The 21633-nt window shown below is 39.1% G+C and overlaps 1 pseudogene; it reads right to left on the bottom strand.

Moving 5' to 3' along the window:
• Positions 1 to 8626: 8626 nt before the first annotated feature.
• LOC122347953 lies at positions 8627 to 16490 on the bottom strand (annotated as a pseudogene).
• Between the last annotated feature and the right edge of the window lie 5143 nt (positions 16491 to 21633).

Here is a 21633-nt window from a genome sequence, read left to right as displayed (position 1 = left end):
CTTACTGACCTCTGGAACATCAGAACGTGTTTAATTAGTGGTTGAGAATGTGAGCACGCTGTAATAGAGAAGTGACCCATGGGCTGGGAGGCTGACCATTCTGACACATCTGAGTGTTGTTCTTTGGGTGAAAGGTTAATGTGATGGCATGTTCAAGAGGGCGGCTTTTCAGCTGACAGAAAGCAGACATGGTGGCCACTTTGTTCTTCCCATCTCTGAGCTGGCCTGACTGAATTCAACAGTCACAGAATTACAGAAATAGACCATATTCCTACGCGCAACCATTTATGAATGTGTGAGGAAATCATATAGAAATATCAGTGGGTTTAAAGTGAGATGTCACTACCTATCTAAAGATAAAGAGAGGGGCGGATAGGGAGAAGGCTTTGAATCATTTAGTGAGAGCTGGTATTATAAGATTATTAGTACGGCTGGGAAAATGGAGTTTACTTGCTAATGGATACTGATTTTTCTAAAACAACTATAGGTTCTTAAATCCCAACAAATTGACTGATCTATATGTTTTTGTTAACAAAAGGAAAAAAACATTGTAGTGTACAATTATACATATAGTCATGGCCAAAAATATCAGCACCCTTGGTAAATATGAATAAAGTTTTATTTAAAAACCCATAAAATTCTAACCTTTCATTTTAAAATTTCATTGGATAGGTACAGAGGGTGCCATATTAAATTTAAATGTAGTTAAACTGAAATAAAAAAAAATCATAAATCAAATCAAAAGCTTGTCAGAGACAAAACTGAATTGTAAAATTACTTTCAAAGCCCAGACCTAAAAATTTGAAGTAATGCACATTTGCGTTCTAAACCTTTCCAAAGTATTTGGAGGTAGGGGAACACCCTAACGTCATGATCATACAGCCTTGAATATCCTTTACGCTTGCCAGTAATAACGTTGACATTTACGACTGCTTCACTATTTGGTTGCTATGATGATACTGATTCAAATGGTTCGACAATGAATCAGTGAATCGATATCATTTGGTCGATGTGCCATCAGAGTGCGCTCCAGGCCATGTCACCATAATAATCTGGGAAAAACCCGATGATGGCATCCGGGTCTGCAATAGAGCAATTCTCATCAATGAAAACTGCGCGTGTGGGGGGAATCAACAACCTCTCTTAGCACCTCTGCCAGAATTACCAGTACATACATGAAACAGGCATGCCTGAGGTCCTGCCAAGATTCTCGCTTCTCAGCAATGCTATTTTTAGCAGGACAGGCTCTGTACTAAGCCAGCCAAGACTGTAAATATATACCCTGCTGGTAACTGACCCGGTCCGTCGCGTCAGATGGTATACGTGGACCACCCCTGACCCCCAAACGAGGGACCACTATGATAAGTTAGTAATCATACATGCTTCCAGCGTATATAGCTTGAGTGCTGTGACTAATGGTGACGGTCAGGGTGAGCTGTGATCTGACAGAGCAGGAACGCTATAGAGATCAAGGCTGAGAAGACTGGTCTCACTGAAGCTTACCTGAATAAAAATACCTGTGTGACTTTTTCAGTTTCCTTTTATTCATCTGACGCGAAAAGACAAAAGATCGCTTGTTCGGAGGTATATAGACGTGAAGATTGTTTGTTTGTAACCATGGCAACACCAGCCCAAGAGGTGACGTGGTGAGGTGAATTTAACCTGGCCTACATTGACTGCCCCCTGCAGTTAACACTCAAACAGTTACCGTCTCCTCACTCTCGCCTGCGAAAAGATGAATACAAAATATCACTTAAAGCGCATTCCAGTACACACACTTAGCATGTCCTAAAATAATACCAGCAGAGCAAAGCTTTGCATCTTTAACAGTCTTTAACGTGCATCTCGTCACTGTTTGAAGGCCCTGTCAATCATCTTGTCACAGTTAGCGTCCTCCACGTTTATTTTATTTCATTCCCACCACATCGGAGAGAAATCTCTGCCAGTCGCTGGTGTTTCAAGCGCAGATTTCTTCCCCATGTGTTTGCATAACGGTGCATTTAAAATTAACGGCCAAATGTACCTTTATATAAAAGTTCGCAACGTTGTTGCAGATGAAATATGGATTTTCACGGACAGCATAAATATTTTGAATATAAGTTTGATATCGATTACTAGTCACTCAAGCTGCTTTATCTAAATCTCTCTACTAAAGGGACAGTTCAGTCTCTGATCAAGCATAGCCTGCAGCAGACTTTGGTTGGATTTTCAAGCTTTTCAAAAGTTTTTTTCTCTTTTTTTTCTTTTCATGAAGCATTCTATATTACAAAATGAGGATGATAGTTCTACACCAATATTTATTACAAAAATGAAATGTCTCTGGAGTCTCACGTATAACGGCAGGTTAAAGGGATACAGATAAAACCTCTATGACTGTCAAAGGAGATATTTTGATAGCTTTGGTGACCATTAACATTGTATGGATAAAAAGTATTCTTAGTCTGAGAGATAAACAGAATCAAGAGCATACACCATAACATTTCATTACATTTATTTTCGTGACCATGTCTCTTATTAACGACCAACAAGCAGGGGTTTGTGATCTTATCTACAGCCTGCTTTGGTTTCTCGGCGATATTGGTTATTTCTCAGATTGAGACAGTGGTTGATATTATTGATATCCACGCCTACCAAAATATCAGCTTGCTGCTATTTTTATGGCGTCCAGATGCGGTTTACGTTACATGACGCATTGATTGCAGCCATACGTTTTGTGCTTGCTCAGGTATCCTTGATCTCGGTGGCTATTCTGGGAATTCTATTTCTGCAAATATGTTAAATATATACTAGACATCCAGCCTCATTCATTCTTAATGAAGCTGCAAACAGAAACATTTCCATAAATCAGACCGCTCGAATGACGGACAACGGACAACGAAGGCAGCGGGGATACGGCTCCACCTGGGATCACTTAGCAACCGAACGCATGACATCATCGCCTCACGCACACTATCGGATACTATGATGTCATCAGGAAACGCATGACCTTGGAGAAAGGAAGTGTGTATGAAGTTATAAATACAGAATGAGATATAGGTTCGATGTTGTTATTTTTATTAGTCCAAACGTAGAGAACATAATACAGTACGCTAATGTAACACGTCCTGACTATTAAATAAAAAATAAGTAGATCGTCTAGGGCGCCTGCTGGAAAATTAAATTCACTGAAGACTCTGCACGGCGCCTGTCTAAACCTAAAACTGAAGAGGGTTTGTAGCTGTGTGCTGCCATCTGCTGGATAGTGACAATCACACCAACTGTTAAAATCATTCTGTTGAATAAGTTTTACAAGAAAATTATTTATATATATACATATATATATTATAATCTTCTTTAAAATGTAATGCCCAGTGCAAAGTGTTACTTTTGTACATTTGCTATTGTATTGAAATTGCTAGTACATTTGACTACTAACAAATGCATTTTATTTATTTTTAAATTAAATTAATGTTTTATTGATAACTTATCACTCAAAATATAATTATTTGCAGTACGGACACCCTTCAGGAAAATAAGTATTGAGCAAAAATGTCAGTGTTTGCAACCTTTTTAAAGTGAAATAATTTTTAAAAAGCACTTTACAGCTGTATTTGTGTGTGGTTTACAGCATATTCATATAGTTTTTTTAATAAACTCTTGTTATCGAATTTATTATTTCACTGAGATATGAAACAAAAACTAAAACTGAATAGCATGCAGGTAAACAATAAATAACTTTTTTTAAAAAAATGCCTGCTGGAAGCTGAAAGCTGCTTGCTGTATAGATTACATCACGTTGGCATCACGGAGCCTTTCTGTTTAAAAATCTGGTACTGTAACAGAAACTTGTTTCATAAGTGAATATACTGTTTCCTAAAACACTTGTCATGTGTGCATTTATAGTAAACGGAAGATTGGCTGAAAACTATTGTGTCTGGAACTGAGGTGTCCAGATCTGTGCCAGCTCGATGCTAACGGACGGCTTTCTCCGCACCTCCTGACACGCCGTCTCAAAAAATGTCTCATCCGAGGAAAGACCCAGAGTCAAAATGTCAAGACCAGCTAAATGTTCCCGACTTTATTATTGCCCCGTGTCCGTGTAAGCGTATCACAGCAGCACATAGCTGGGTAAACAGCGAGCACCCCTCGGTCCTCCTTTATTATCCTCTCTCCCGGTGTAATGAGCCTTAGCCTGATTACCTGACGAACAAGTCTGTGCTATTGAATGTTCCACACTAAGACACTTAGACTGCTCCTGCAGGAAAAACGGTGACTCACTAGATCGACGAGGTTAAACATTATCCAGTCTTTGTCGATTCTAACGGCAGAGAACAGAGACTGTTACATGGAAAACGTGTTAAGCGCGCGTGCTGGAGAGTTTTTGTAAAGCGCATAAAAGCTTGTGGTGTGTACATATATGTAGTAGTGTTAAAATAAATACATTTGTAGTATACACTGCAGTAACTTTGAGAGGACAGTGACATAATTACTAAATCAAATTAACTCTGAGGACAGAACTGGTTGCAGTTTATTGCATGCGATGAGCAGATGTGTTTTATATAGGAACAGTATTAGTGATTTTGCTGGAATGTGTGGTTATGACAGTACAGACTTTATTTTATGATTTTATATAGGCATGTGATGTACAGTAGGTTATATAAATCTCTGAACTGAATTAATATACCTGAAGTCACTGCAGATAGGGCTATAGGGTTTAAGTTTTTATGGTATCACATAAATCACACATGTAGAGCTGGGCTGAAGACCGTTTGATGTTGACATTAGTTTTCGGAGTAGGCTACTAGCCAACGCGAATATAAATCTGTCATCACTAATTATTGGTAGATAAGGCTACCATATGCAACTTCGTGGGTCAGTGGTTTCAACATGTCTTCATGTATTGGCTATAAGAAGGAAAATTCACCCAGGTATTTATTTCAGTCTAAAGATGCGTGTCACGTCTTATAATGCATGTGAATGCAGAGAGCACCACAGATGGCATCTACAAACTGAATGGAAATTATTGTTGATCCATTTATCACCGTATGAGGGCGCCAGAGATGGTTCTGTACTTTATAAATTACAAGGGAGACAACTGTCTGGTTAAAATAAATGAATGGGTTATCAGTGTGATTATTGTGCTGCAAGTTTTACTTTTCTTCATCAGACATTTGGCATGTTACTGTGTGGGATGAATACAGAAAACAGATTAATACAAACAGTGGAAGAAAAGAACAATCAAGGACTATGCAAACTCACTTTTGAGAGATCAAATACCATTGCATAGACAAAGACAAAATGGACTTTGGCTTAGATTCCCATATGAAAAAGTTGTGTGTGTGTGTGTGTGTGTGTGTGTGTGTTGAGTGTGAAAGGGGTCTTACAGGAGTACTCCACTGTGATCTTACAAGGTAAAAAGAGAACCGGACCGGTTGCATACGTTATTTAGACTAGTCTTAAAAGTCAGTCATCTATTTTTTTTTTTTTCTTCAAGAATGATCATATTGCAGTTATGAAAAAGCGTAGATTGGTCTTATTTGCACCTGGGAAAGTAAGACTGATTACTTACCCCCTGGCTGATAACTGTTTTTGGTCAAACTAGTTCATAAGCCAGTCTTGACCTAAATGCTAAGTTTATGCAGCTGGCCATGCAGAGAGACACTTTTTGCTTTTTCCATCACTACTATAAAAACTAGATGCTTATTGTTATTATTCTCACAAGATATTTCTTTTCCTTGTGTACTAAAAATACTGCATGCATCATGCTTTCTTTGTCTCACCTGTATTCCATATACAGTTGCAACAGAACCAAGGGACACCACCGTTTTTAATGCTCTAAAGTTGGCTAACTATTCATTGGAAATGTAATAAATTACAGTTCTGCATTTTACTTAACTTTTCTAATAGACTTCTCCTCCTCTACTACTTTTGAGGCCCTCTCTAAAGGGTTCTGCTGGCATTCCCCTATTTCTCCTAATTCCTAATTCTGTACTAGGGCATCCTGTAACAGGAATAACACATAAATTTCACTCTACTGACTACACTGCAATATCTAACCTACATGCAAAAACACAGACATCTTTCTAGTATTATAGGTACTTAAGTGTAGTGGTTTTATACTATACATACAGTATGTTTTAATGTCCTCACATACATACCCGTTATAATCTTAACCCTCTAATCTTTTTTGACCTAAGTGAGTATATTAACTGTACTTAATTTACCACCTCGTTATATTTTACATCATGCTGTGTCATCATTTTAATATTCATACTAGAAACATGTCCATTACAGTTGAAATATCACAAATATATTTTTAAAACATCATTTGATGTGACTTGTATCCTAACACTGTACAACTAAACGCCATGTTCCCACGCCTTGTATGGCACGTAGTCATAAATTATATTCATTTATAGAGCACAGAATAACGATTGCATATATGGTACGTTTAATAATCATAAATGAATCAAAAGTTATTTTATTGTGGAAGGACATGGTAAAATGAAAATCTTGCCTTTGCAAAAAAAAAAATTCAATAAATAAAACAACTTTAGCTGACATCTTCTTACAGGACAGACGCATGCCTTCCAAATTTTCACAATTGAAGAGAAGCTAAACGCATTCACGGTGCAAAAATCACGCGAGCGGGGTTTCAACTGTGTACACGTGTCAAAAGTTAATTAGTCTACCTACTTGCTGTTTCAATAGAGTTTTGTATAGTGTTTTTCTTTTACTTTACTCCAAACACTAGCCTATGTCTAAAAGGGGTATTATGTTATACAACAGGTCTGTAAAAAAAAAAAAAAAAATCAGCCAATATAGTCTTAAAAGTTAATACCCCCCAAAATTCTAATTCTTTCATTATTTACTCATTTTGTTCCCAAGCCCTTTGGTTCATTTTGATGTGTGTCTAATCGTGGTTAATAATAATAATTGGTGAACACACTGGTTTTGTAGTTCACACTGCTTTTTACCGCTTACTTCACGTTGTTGTAGTTCTCCTCGAACGGGAAGCTTAGCCATAGGCTCAGAAAAAGGGTGAAAACTGGGGATTTTTCTTTTTTGTTTTTGTTAATTTTTTCAGACGCTTTTTATCCGACTTGGTAACTGGGAATATAAAGCAGATTCATCCAAACAGAAGTGCCTGCCAATACACAAGGCATTGTTCAAATAAGTGCAAGCTAGAAGGTAAGTGGTATGGATACACACACACACACACACACACACACCTGTGGCTGTTCTATAAGCAAACATCAATGTCTTGAACATGTGCTTTTTGGGAGAAGATCAGTCAGGCTGCTGCATTCTAAAACACTCAGGTAGAGGTTTAACTGTGCTTGCAGGAAGTCCGGCCAGAAGAGCACTGCTGCAGTCCAACCTCGAAATGAACAAGGACTGACAAAAAGTTGTGCAGCATACCGAGATAGGAAGAGCCTAATCTTTCTGATGTTGTATAATGCAAACCTGGCAAGATCTTGCTTGTCTTGCAATGTGCTCTTAGAAGGTCAGCTAGTCCTTTGAAGGAAATTCTGTGTGGAGACATGTTCTCACCATTTCCCTCCTGTATCTCTTCTGGCTGAACTAGATAACTGTCTTTCTTTTTAAAACTAGCGCTTTAATGAATAAAAGCGGTGACAAATCGTTGTCAGTAACAAAGACACACGGTTATTAAAATAATTTTATTTTGTACATAGTTGATCATTTTATTTTGAACATAAAACTAAAAATACAATACAAAATGTATATGAAACCACGCCAACCATTTAAACACCCAAAAGAAAAATCCCTGCCGCCTCAGCTGGATGTCGTCCAGAGTTGAGTCTTAATACAGCTCTCTGACTTGTTCTTCCGAGATCTCCACGTAACACTCCTATACCTATGCCAGATTCCATTAGGAATTACATTAATAATAGGAAACCGTCTTTAAAGCGTGAGCAGTGTGATCCATCAGTCAGCTTCAACCCCCCAAACATCACCCTCCTGGTATTTTATTGAAAGAGCATTTATAAGGTCACGCTGACAGCATAAGAACATCGGGACTTGCAATGAGTAAGAGACTTGCTTAATGGAGTCACAAAAATCAGGTGAACAGAAACGCTTATCTACATACATTACCGAGACATTTCCATGTATTCATGCAACTTTCAGCGATAATGGAGTGCAGTCCTACATACCACCGAGTCTATGTTCTGTTCCTGAAGCACCTTACTACAAAACAGCTTAACCAACACCACACATGCCTAATCTCACATTAAACAATGGCAGGTTACAAGTCAGATCCTGGATTACTATTGACCCTTTCCTACAGCAGTGAGAAAAGCAGACGGCAGCCATGCAGCTTATCAGACCCCATCACGCTCGACCCTTTGGGAAGCACAGCGCTATCTCAGCCACCTGCAACGAGAGGATCTGTTTTTGCACGAGCCTGATCAGGTGGATCTAAAAATGTAGAGCCTCGGATTCAAAGAGATCAATGTCAAAGCCAAACCGCGTTTGAGGTCACGAAAGCCAAAACCTTTTAAGCAGCAGACAGAGAGTGCCACACGACCTAACAAACCCCACACCTTTTATATCACGTTTCAACCTCAGAGGTGATTCTAGAGCAGTCTGGAAGTATATAGGTTGATCACAAGCAGTGGTCCGGCTACTTAAAAGAAGCCCGCACTTTCCTGCCTTTCAGCGGCTGTGGTGGTTTGAAGTTGTTCTCCATGCGTTTTCGGGCTCGCTCTTCTTCCTCCAAGTTAAACAACAGCGGCCGGAACTTTCCCATCTAAGTCTAAAAGTATAGAAAACAGCGTATGGGACGGACCCGACCAGTAAGTGATGTTGCACGGCAAAAAGAAATCAACTTTGGCATCAAGTCTTATGTAACAGGCTTGGTTTTCCACGCCTGTGAATCTCCTGAGCTTTAGCTACTTATAGCTCATCAATCATTTTAATAAGCTGTACGAGATCAAAGTCTTGTGGCCTCATGCCAGACACACACTCAGGCCGCTGTCACGACTATGCCGCCAACATGCCAAACTGCTCACGCTACTTTAATTCCAATTTCCTAGTTCAAAGTCTGAGGGACTAGACAGAGCTGGGACCAAATCCACTGCAGTCACGTTCAGATGGACCAAAGAGACCTATGGATCTGAAATGCAAATCTGGTAATATCATACGCCCCAAAGCTAAAGGACATACACTGCCATTCAAACGTTTGCTGTCAGTAGAAAAATAAAAAAAACAAAATACTGCTCACTTCAATGCTGCATTTTATCAAAAGTACAGTAAAACTGTGTGTGAAATAATGCCACCAAAGCAGTAAATTAAATTTTGAAATAAATTACATTTTAAAGCAGTTTAATAAAAGTTATATTTTCAGTAATCATTTGCTTTAGTCATAGGATGCTTGATTTAATATTTAAGCATGATCTTCCTTATTATTAAAGGTTTTAGGAATATTTGTGCTGCTTATTTTTGTGAAACGATGTATATATATGGTATGATATGATATAGGTGAAGTTTAAAAAAATTTCACTTATTTGAAAGCCAGTTTTTCTGCTCCATTCTTTGATTACACCATTCATTCGTTGCATGTCTTTCAACCATTTTAATGCATCATTGCTGATTAAAAGCTGCCAAGTCGTTTCTATCAATATAAGCTAGAGTTAAAATGGCTTTTATTGGGTGTCTGATCCACTTGTAGGATTTCAGATGTGTTTTCGTTTAAACAAGACCTGCGTACATTTCCTGGCCTCAACTAAAACCGAAAGCTGAACCTCTCTCTTTTACAAAATGTCTACTAAGTTCTGCTCCCTCAATCAGACCTTTTTAAAACAAAGATACATCCATTTCTAACTGATATTGTATAAAAATATATCGGGCAAAAAATGACCAAAACAAAACCGGTCTGTAGTGGACAACGTTGATGTAAGATTTTGATCCACTTTTAATATCTCGCATAGTGTATACTATACAAAACACAAGTATATAAACCATTTATGTCACGCAGGTGATCAGTTGCAGAAAATCAGACATGCGTAGAGTGTCAGCAGATGAGATCATTTCTGACCAGCTTCACCGTCACCACCGACACTGCCGGGTGCTGGACCATCCCTAATTTACATCACCACCGATGAGCTTCCCACATCCATCTCCCCTCCACAACCATTCATTTTCATAAACCGATGTATGTCAATACACCAGATGATGGTCGTGGCAATCATTAGCAGTACGGTTTACGAGAAGTTAATAAAAAGGCGTAAATTTATTACAATTATTAGCACAACCCACCTGCTTCTCTGACACATAAATAAGGGCTCTTTCAGCAATGTGACCGCATGACTCTACAGTGTGGAGGAGTGGTGAGAGACCCCTGGGTATGTCTGGCAGTACTCCAGACTGTTCGGCAAAAGGCACTTTTAGGTTAAAGCCCAAAATCAGCAACACTTCCCTACAAGAAAAAAAGGCATAGAACTGTGGAACTGTAATGCAGAGCCTTTTGGAACTAAAGACGGACTAAACAGGACTGTAACCACAATATAGTGAAGATGACAGCATGCCACAATATTTTGAGAAGTGGCAGACTGGCGCAGTTTTTTCCTCCAATGACTAACTCTTAAATGTATTGCATTTAGTTTTCTAAAATATAAAGATATTTTATAGTCCTAAATTAAGCTAAAAACTATTAAGCTAATACACGTGCTGAAGAAAATAAACGGAAATACAGAATTCGGTTCATTCAGAAACGCATAAATATGGATAAATGAAGGCTGGAATAAACAGAGAATTACTCAAATACAAAACCACTGATCTGTGGTGGTGTCTGCCAGACATTCTGGAAAAAAGAAGAGAGATAAATAAAAAACCTTTTAGGAGGGAGCTGATTTGAATTCTAGAACATGATTAATATATTTCAAGACAAATATTTTTCCAAATTAAATGACATGCAAAGAGGCATCTGGGTGTTTCCAAATTCAATGAGATGCAAAAAGGGGATCAAAGCACTGCATTTGTTTGGGAAGCCACCTGAAGACCTCCACTGATTTAATGTATTCAGTTCATGCATTCTCCCAAAATAGCGTAAATAAATTTGTTTTTTCCCCAATTTACTGCATAAATACACATACCTTGAATTTTACCATGTATAAGGTATCTGTTATCTGATGAAGAGCTCTGTGCTCATCACCTGTCTGAAATAAAGCAAAAACATAATTAGTAATAGGTACAGTATGCCCTTCACTGAGGATATTTGTCTTTCTGTACTTTTTTTATAGATCTATATATGTAAACTTTTTCTTATTTTCCTACGAAACTTTTTAAAAATATGTTCTTATCCTCCTAAATCATATAATGTGATTGATTCCAATACAAATCACACGCTGCTTTGCTACAGTATTATGTATTCAGTACAGTTTACAAAAAACTGGTGAAAATGAAATACATTCCTGTGCCACCCAAGATTCTTCATCATTTGATCGCAGATCTGGAGAAGTTTAGCATTACAGTACATCACTAGCTCATCATTGGAAAAACATCACAATAATCCACAGTTTGCATCTTCAAAAATACAGCTTTTTGCTTTACAATTAACTGACTGGAGTTTTGTAATGTTTTATCAGCTGTTTGACTCATTCACTGCTAAATGATTCACCGGGTGAACAATGGAAATGACAAAACTCAGGATGGCCTTTTTAAGATAAGAAACGTTTTCAAAGTGAAGGTCTATTTTTGGGCAAACTATTTCTTTAAAATAGCTGACTAACTTCCCAGAAAGATGCCAAGGGACAGCCAGGCTGTCAGGGTGCTGTTGCTGCCTCGCCAAAAGACTTGTACTTTATGGCATTCCAATGAACCAGATGAAGCTGGAGAGAGACAGAGTTCAAGCTAAAAGATCGGGATAATGAAGATTGTGTGAACAAATATAATACACAGCACAGGCTACACAGAGCAGACAGAAAGCCCGTGGTCCTGCCCCCTCACCTCAGAAGCGAGGTTTTCCCCACCAACCGTATGCTCAGAGCCGCTGCAACCCTTGCATCCCCAATGGAAATGAAACTGTTTAAGTCTGTACATATTTTCCAGAGGACCTCCCCGGATCACTGCCAAAAAGGAAAGAGCAGTTTAAGGGGTTATCTACGCTGAGAGTGTTTTTGCATTTAACCACCCCAAAAAAACGGGGCAGAAATGAAGACGTATACAAGGACATAAGCTTGAATGTTTCAGAATGCTCTCTCGTGCACGAAACTGCAAGAGATGTGAGACGGCAAGCGCAACAGTCAAACACATCTTCAGGTTTACATACAGAAAAAAACAATGGAAAAGCAGCACAAAGGAATGCAAAAAACATGTTGTGTGTGAACGCCCCTTTACTTGGCGTAGATATCGCCTTTTAGCAATACTTGCTCAAAATGCAAAAGAAACGCTTGAACTGAAATAGGTGCCCGGTGTTTTTTAACCCAAGCATGCGTCTAACCACTATAGTTCAAGTTCACTGAGTAAAGAGCACAAAGTAAAAAAATAAATTAAAAATCTGTTATACCACTGAACCATGAGTCTGTCTCCAACCTCTCCTTTCTTGCTTATTGCCCAGACCTCTTTCTCACGGACACGGATGATTCATGCAGGAAACTTTGAAAGCTCTTATACAATTTCAAAATCTCAAAAGCTTCCCATCTTTAAAGGGACCTGATAGATAAAATTCACAACCACCTACCAACCAAAGTTTTTCCAATCAAAGAACAGTGACTAATTTTTCTGCTTTTCTTTGTTGTTTCATTCATTTTTAGCAGCATACTCCTAACGCTGCTGTCACTTTAACACATCTAATATACGCCAGATGATTTCTTTTCTTCTACAGCTTTGATGTTCCCAAACATAACAGAGTGTGCTTGTGCGAACTCCTGTTTTTGACATAACCTCGAGAGCAAGCTTGCAAGTGCAATAAGATAAAGTGCGCTTTCAGTTTAGTGCCGAACACGCCTCAGCGCATGCGTGGCGCCCGAAAGTAAACTGATATGGCTTTCTTAAAACTGGGTCATGCAAATAATAAACTTTCATGCGAACGAGGACACGCCAATGTCAGAGCGAGGGTGACCGCCACTGATTTTGATAATCAAAACTAAACAGATGTTTATTACTACGCGCGCTGGCGGGCATCAACCATCCGCATTAGCTCCTTAAAAGATACATGCATGAAAGCAGCATACATTTTTGCTTCTAATCAAAATGCCGCTTTTGCAACACGTGTGTAATAAATGATCTGAGATTAAACTTTTGGTTTGAGGTTGAAACAGACAAATGCCGGGATACATGAGACTAATATTAGATCTTACGTAATAGGTTTCCCTGTAAGAGGGCTCAGACCACAAGTTCTCTCTCTCTTTATTACTGCAGGATGAACAGAGTTACTTATTTTTGGATGCGAGCCATTTCATATAACAGCCATTGCATTCCAGACCTCAAGTAGGTAAGAGGAGAGCTAAAATGACAGGAGTCATTTGTTCACATTAAGCAGAATTTCTTTCACTCACGAGCTTAACGGGTGCGCTGTCGTTTTAGTTACTGCTTTTATATTATTGGGCTACGCAGGTTTTTATTCATATTTTGATCAGCTCTCTTTTCAGTTTAATTGGAAGTTTCCGTTTTGCCACTTTAGTTCAAATAAAACTCAAATATTCTTTTGAGGTTTTCAATCTAATATTTCCATTGATCACTGCTGAAAACGATTTTCACGCATGCAACAGTTTGACAGCTGGCTGTGCACAACATGAGCCCGTGCGGGTAGAAAAGCAGAAGTGCAAAACCTCAAATATGAAGAAACGGACTAAATGTTGCCGCTCAAAGCGGTGTTCTTCTCCTAAAGAAGTGGTAATGAAGTTATGCCACCAACACCAACCTGATCTTCATCCGAGGTACGATGAACCCCACCACCACAGAATGGCTTCGTTGTTTGATATGCTGACAGAGGTGCAGTTGTTGTAAACAGTGAGATGGGAGACAGTCTGGCATCGAATACAGCATCTGAAGGACTATATCAATAGGTGATTGGCGGTTCCCATCGGCAATGGGATAGTCTTTGTACCATTCTGTTGGAACCTAGAAAAGCAATATTAACCATCCAGACATTAATGAATGCTAATAACAGTGAACCTTTTTCAAGTTAACATAACTTACTGTACTGCAGCTTAGCGTGTTTAATGTGTGTGTGTGTGTTCAGAGCTTTAAAGGTAGCTTGACTTTGAAAGATTTTTGTTGTTGTTTGTGAAGACAAATTAAATGTCTAAAATGTAGGTTTACCACTTGAAATCATAATACCAATATAAGCAATTTTTAATTTATGGGGATTTATAACTTTATTTGTAAGTTTCTTCATAGTAGGGAAAAAGTGTGATGGTGACCCAACAGCTTGAAGATTAAACTGGAGAAGAATGTCAGTCTTGAAATCACATACCTCCTGGGTGATGTTTGCTTAAGGAGCAGCTATCCTTTAAAAGATAACTAGGCTAATCTCTCGCATTAACGCGGACTGGCCACCAAATATGCAACACTAAATCTAACGTCAGACGACTGGACATATTGTTATGAATGATTGGCTACGAGCACAAAAAACTGAAGGATGGCTGTACTAATTTTATACTACTCAAAATCTTGATAGTCTGATTTCTTCATTTGGAGTGAAGCTGCACTCTTCGTGATATCTGAAGGACATTTCCTTCCAGTCAAAATTCACCAGCTTATCTCTTCACACCAAAAAGCAGAAAATCTAAAATGATAGCCACGCTAGCTGACAACAGTTAAAGTATGTTTATTCTGAGTTTGTGGACACGAAACGTAGTACACGTTCTCACCGTCTCATAACAAACTGACGTGCGGTTGTAAAACCAGCTGCAGAACCACAGAGCTGTATATCTTCACAGCAAAGCCAGGCCAGCGGTCTGAGGCGGGAACCGTATGGCACTAAAGGTGACAACCTCGTGTCATAAGAAGAATGACATTCCTAATAGGAAATCTTTTTTTCTGAGAGATATATATATATATATATTAATGTAATAATAATAATAAATGTTACAAATTGACTGATCATTCAGTGACTTATCTGTGATTTGAAATGGTATTCTGTCTTGTATTTTCTCTCTTCAAATTCAAAATAAATTAAAATCTTTAAATTATAAGAAAGTCAAACAATAGGTAAATATTTACCAATGCAAAACTAGCAAGCTAAAATGATTAGTCGCGGCAATTTATATAAATCCATATAATACATATTTTTAACTTTTATTATATACTTGGGTTGCTGCAAAAAAATAAATAAATAAATAAATATCCCACATTCAGAAGCTGCCCAAAATGTATTTCTTCAAAGTTTCTACTCTGTAGTAGCGCGGTGACGTATCATTCTTGGTTTCTAGCGTTTTCAGAAATAAGTCATTTTTATTTATTAATTCGATTTATTTTATTTTAACGCATGCATTTTACCGTGAAGTTTAATACAGTCGCTGCGCGGTGCTGGGCAGTGGATAAAACCGATTAACGAAAAAGACATTCCGGTGTTTGACGCTCTCTCGTTAACGGATTCGGACGGCAATTGAATGACTGCAATTAACTTACCGTTGTCGTCCCCGTATCCCCAGTGATGGCCTGGCCGGTCATTGCTCCTCGGGTCAGTGTCAGTGTGTCGTAAGAGCGCAGAGAGTGTCTCGAGTGGAGCAGAGGGCAGCGTGCGGGTCTGGTCTAATGACAGCAGTAACAGGTGAGTAAAGAGCGCTGTGATTGACTGACAGACGAGAGCTGATCCGAGCAGGCCCCGCTCTCCTCTAAAGCCGATTGCGCTTCTCTCCGGACCTGTTAAATATTCAAATAGCTGCCTTACTTCTAAATGACTAGCGTACGGTTCAACTGTCGATCAACCAATCAATCAATTCATCTGAGATTCAAAACAGAAAAACACCGAAGCGAGCACTGCGCTGTGCCCTCACTTGGTGTTTCCCTAAACTCGTGTATTAACCCACACACCTATATAGACTTTAAGCACTTCACAAGACTTTTTCCTGACAAATACTGACTTTTTTGATCGCCTCTTTTTTACTGCCAGGAACGAATAGACATTATGTGAAAAGTTTATTCAGAATAGACATTATTAAAATTAAGCCTATTTAATTTAAATAATTGTAATAATTAAAATGTAAATAATTTGAATAATATAACTAAAGTGTGTATTATTATTAATACACTAATAATAATAATAATAATAATAATAATAATAATAATAAATGTGTTGTTTCTAAAAAGTTTTTGGGTACATGAGGTCTACGTAAATCAAAAGCAGACAATCACCTCACAAATTACTCTACTGTGAATCACAACACGCCAGCACTGTACAGGAAAAATCCATATGATCCATAGATACATGATCATTATGTGGTTCAGGAGTGAACGCTACCCATACTAATGTCTGATCACTGTCTACTTGAGAAGCTCTTTAAAAATTAAGTGCTCTGACACTAACCTGCAGAGCAAATCATCCTGCATCTGGGTATATTTAGGATGTTTTACTAAAAGGTCTTAAAATGTATAACTGCAAGTAGCCACCTGGATATTTGTTTCACACTCAAATGACAGATTTTAAAGAGAGAGAGGCGAGACACATGTTAAAAACAGCTGTAATAGCCAGACGGCAGCAAAACATTAAACGCCAGCAAAAAGTGCGCTACTATGATGAGACATCTACACTTTGGTCTCAACAGTATGCTTGCGCCGCTTCAAAACAACGACTTGAACGTGATGCAAGAAAAAATAATGTAGTTTGAGTCAGAGCTGCTGTCTGGGAGGCTTACTCTCAGCTCTATAACTGTAATTTCCTAAATTAATAACACACCAAAATAGCTAGGCAGCTTTCTTTAGTTTTTAGAAAAGTCTACTCTACATGCCACGTCGGAGATGGCCTGGTACGGTGGCAGAACGGCCCAAAGAAAGAAATCAAGCGTTAATGATATATGATGTTGGTGTATTTGTTTGATGCATTGGCACTTATTAGTTGCTTTTTATGCTTAATGCATTTACTGGGGACTAGTGTGACACCGAGAGAATAAACAAATAATCTGACAAATCAATGTTACTGTTTTGATTAATATAATCTCAGAAATATTGCTGGTCTTGATTCCAGCATTTGAAGTGGCTTTTTGTTTCAAGGCTGCTGAAAAGCGTAAAGTGTTCAGGTAGAAAGCTGCCAGATAAAGTGAAGTTATTTGATTTGAGTGACTTAAAGTACAAGAAAAGCTATCCAGGTGAGACTTCGTAAACTGACCTACATATTTCACAGATGACTGCCAAAGCCAGCCATTCATCCACATTCGCCAACGTTTAGAAAAAATAAATAAATAAAGTTGATTTGCAAACCCACTGATACCTTTGTAAACAATTCAAACTCATATTCTGTGGAAAAGGGAGAAGACAAGTCCCAGAGAAGCCGTTCAAGCGTGAAAATGTCTCCCCTCTCGGCCAAACGGAGGAATGACAAGTCTGTTCTGAATCGAATCTTTCGCGAACTGTCGATCAGCAAATGAGAGAAACAGCGGCGTGCCGGCAGGATCGAGCCGTCACAGACAGACAGAGATTTGGAGGACCATGACAGACCATAAAACGAGCAAAGAGCAGAAGTACACTGATCTGGCAGCCTGTGTACACCTTCGGTCAGGCTTTAAGACTAAGGAGAGCAATGCGGTCTTCCCGCACGGCGATTCTCCTCCAGCGTTGGGTTCTGAGCTTTCCAATCGTATCAGCGCTGACATGCAAGCAGAGGCCCGTCGGTCACAAAGAGCTTTAATCGTTCTCGATTGATCGTGCTGTATTCAATACGCTGCATTTCATATCTAGCCGATTAACAGCCGCGCCATGGTCGAGAAAGCACGGGATGCGTCGGTCTGCTTGAACTGCTCGTCTGTTCCTCGATTAAGTATCGCTGTCCTTAAACGCGGGTCATTGATTGGCCGCTGGCATGCTTGTATCAGGTTGTGGGGAGATCATGGACAGGAAGCGCTTGAAAATGCCTACGTGTGTCTCATCAACGCTACCGCAACCAGGCACTGAGATCCTCAAAACCTTGTGCTGCCAGTGGTATTCATTTCTCAGCATCTCAAAGCATCAGGCCGAGACATCGGTTCATAAGCAGGTCATTGTGTTGATGACAGGCTTGCCTATTCTGGTTCTAGTGGAATCGGAGCATTTACTATAGTTGATGGCCACAAAGTGTCAGGAGAGGATGTTGAAAACAAGTGCAAAGTCACTGGCCTGCTAATCACTTTTTTAAATAACAATCTTAAGGAGATTTCTGGTTATGTTGTGATGATGTATGGATAATCAGAAATGCATGGTATTGAAAATGCTTCTGATTCTGGTCATGTTTCGATCTTGTTCTGGCAGCTTTTTTCACCAGCTGCAGTATGGAAAGCTGTACAGAGAGTCGTGTGTGTGTGTGTGTGTGTGTGTGTGTGTGTGTGAACTAAATGACACATGCTGAATGACGCGAGCTTGTTTTACAGAACAGGGCTCAGGCTTCTACTGAACTGCTGCAGGAGCTCACAGCTAGTTTGTCTGGAAACTTCTGCAGAAGAGGTCAGTTATAATATTGTATTGTAGTTGTACTTGTGGTACATACAGGGCTATACAAACAGTCACAGATTTGGACGATTCAAAACCAAGATATGCTAAGAATAGGACATATCTGGTTTAAAATATAATTTTTATGGATTAACATTAAAAATGTAATTTGAAAGGTCATTCACAAATATACGCTTAATTAGTTTAATACTTTCTTTATTCAGCAAGGATGCATTATAATAATTAAGCTGGGCAACGCTGATAACAGTTTTCAAATAATTATATTAATAAGAAATTCAACTTTGCCATCACAGGAATAAATTCATGTAAAGTTTTAAAGGTATACTGAAATCTAAAGGCAGCTGTGTGTGATATAAGTGCAAAAGCCTTTACATCTAAAGGGATTTAAGATCTACACAAATTCAGGCAAATGTGTCAGTCTCTTCATGCTTTTATCTCTTTTTTTTTTTTTTTTTTTTTTTTTGTGTGTGCTTATTCAGAGTCCTGATGCTTTTTGGACAACGCACTCATGAGTTTTTTCACAGATTTAGTCTGGTAATTGCCGTCCAGCTTCCAGAAAGGTATTGCCTCAAATACAACGCATTGCCTTAATTATTTACGTGGATTTAAAATGCATTTCCAAAACGGACATGTTACGTGAAAAGACTCATGTTAGTATTTTCATTGGTTGCATTGCTGGTTCTTCATATCAATGCATGTCTTATATGTTTATTTGACAGCACATGTTTGAGGCTGGGCAGTGTGTTATGGGAGGCTGGTGTGTGCGTCCTTGTATGTCGTTTTAAATACATGGACTCATCGGGTTACATGAGGCTGGTTGTGAAAGAGCACACGGGTAACAGTTACTATTTCACTCAAGCAAAGAATTTTTCTTTATTAGCAGTGGACAGTTCATTTGTAATCCAATAACTTTGCTAAGCAATGTGGTTTTAACACTTATGTAAATACATCTGTGTCTGGAAAATGTCTTTTCTACAGTGGTCGACCTCATCCAGATAATGCGTAAGAAGACCTGAGATTCAGACTCAGCCTTTCACCTGAGCTCCAAACACCACATAAAGTCGCATTTACCTGGACAGCATGGAGAAGAAGGTCTGATCGGGATTATAAGTCCTTACTTGCATGTATTCTGTGTTCACGTTTAAATCAATGCAGTTTAAAAATGTTGCATGCATTTTGGTATATTTTAGGATCACAGTCATACGCCATGGATAATTGTTATTACAAATACTTGGAAAAGTGGTATAGTGAGGTAATTTGGACATTTCTCATGCGCTTTCTAATTACGGTAGACCCTAAATGTGCTAAGTTACTTATGAGACCTTCTCATCAGGTATCTTCTCTGATCCAGCACAACTCTCTAGTTACCGAAGAATTATAAGGAAAAGGAAGCTTTCAGACAACTCATCAGAGAAGGTCATTTAATGCAATTTTCTCTTTCAATTGTTTTTTTTTTTTTTTTGTGGGTTTTCAATTTCTGTATTTTCTCAGGAATCCTACGAATGAGAAACGGAGGCACCCGAGGACGAAGAGAACTTTGAGTGGAGGCCATCAAGAATGTGAACACGGCCCTGAACCCCACTCAAGGTAGAACACCTGAAGTAAGCTGTGAGTTGATAAATACTTTTCCTTGCGCATGGACGGATTTGACTCCTCTTCCCACTGTAATGCAGGTCCCTGTGTCTGACGGAGGACATTTAATACCACCGAGCAGGTGAAAATATTACGCCGCAGGTTAGTAATAACACGCAGAACTACTCCTACAAGCCACTTTGAAACCGCTCCCGATAAAAATTCCTGCGGCTTCGCTCGGTACATCAATTTTATAGATTGTCGTTGATTTTAATGTCTCATTGCAGAGCCAGTCCTGGGTGATGGTACAAGGAGTGCGGGACTTGTTCGAACGAGGGGAACGGAAGTACCCGGCGAAATCATCCCAGACATGATTGCCGATTCGGATAAATCTATCAAGTTACAAAACGGTAGGCATTCAGTACCTGAGCATTACATACTCAGACATGGCCGGCTGCTGAATCTGCTGCTTTCGCTGACTTCGCTGAGGTGTTTTCGTAAAATAGCGCCTGTTTGGCACTCCTAATTTCAGCCACAGAGACAAAGCCATGAAAGACGCAGCAGCTGTGTCCAAACACGCTGAAGCACTTTACAATCGTTGGAAAGGTATTTACATAATCAACATGCTGTGCTCTTCTGGCAGTTTATCTCTTTATTACATTAATCATCTGTTTGCTCCAAAGCCTCCGAGAGCATCTCTGAACAGGATATCAAACTTTTCTGTGAGTGCATTGTACACACGCCCCATAGATCAGAATAGTTTCTGGTTTTTGTGCTTTACCGACATCCCAACACTCTCGTAATCCCAAGCATATACTCTGGCCTCATTTCATCAGTTTATATTGTCTGCTGTACCAGAACCTCCAGAGAAATCTCACCTTGGGGGGATTTCAACAGCTGGCTTTCCACAAATTACTGTAAAGCCTACGCTTAGTGGTGTTTGTGTCCCGCAGGTAAAAACGCAGCTTCTCAGAGTGGCAGCGCCTCGTGGTCTCTGGGCAGATCTAATACAGTGCATGGACATTTTCACAAAGATGAAATCAGTACGCCTTCTGGCGGCCCTCCGTCCGCCCGTGGATTTATCCAGCTTATAAATGTTATGGCTGCTGTACTGGATCGTTTGGGAAAGAATTGCTAACATGCTTCATTGTTGTGTATCCACTCTTGGGTGTCAGCTGTGTGTGTTTTAAGCAGTTTTTTCCCTGGCCTCCATAGCGCCCTGTATGGACAGCACAGACAGCGAGATGGTTCTGTACCTCATGCTCCATTCTCACAATCGCCTATCAGCAACACTCCCATACCCAGGCCAGAAGAGACCTCCAAAATATTAATAATTAAGAATTATTTTGGAATAGTAACAATACTACAATATTGTCATATCTAGTGTAGCTTTACAACAGACTTCTTTCAGACAATACTGACATCAAACCCTTAAACGGAGAAGTATATGAACTCTGTCAGCCATGATATGATGGA

The sequence above is a fragment of the Puntigrus tetrazona genome, chromosome 7 (genome assembly GCF_018831695.1).
Source record: "Puntigrus tetrazona isolate hp1 chromosome 7, ASM1883169v1, whole genome shotgun sequence".
Classification (NCBI taxonomy): domain Eukaryota; kingdom Metazoa; phylum Chordata; class Actinopteri; order Cypriniformes; family Cyprinidae; genus Puntigrus; species Puntigrus tetrazona.
The sequence above is the reverse complement of the archived record's forward strand: the minus strand, read 5'-3'. Positions and strand labels throughout refer to the sequence as shown.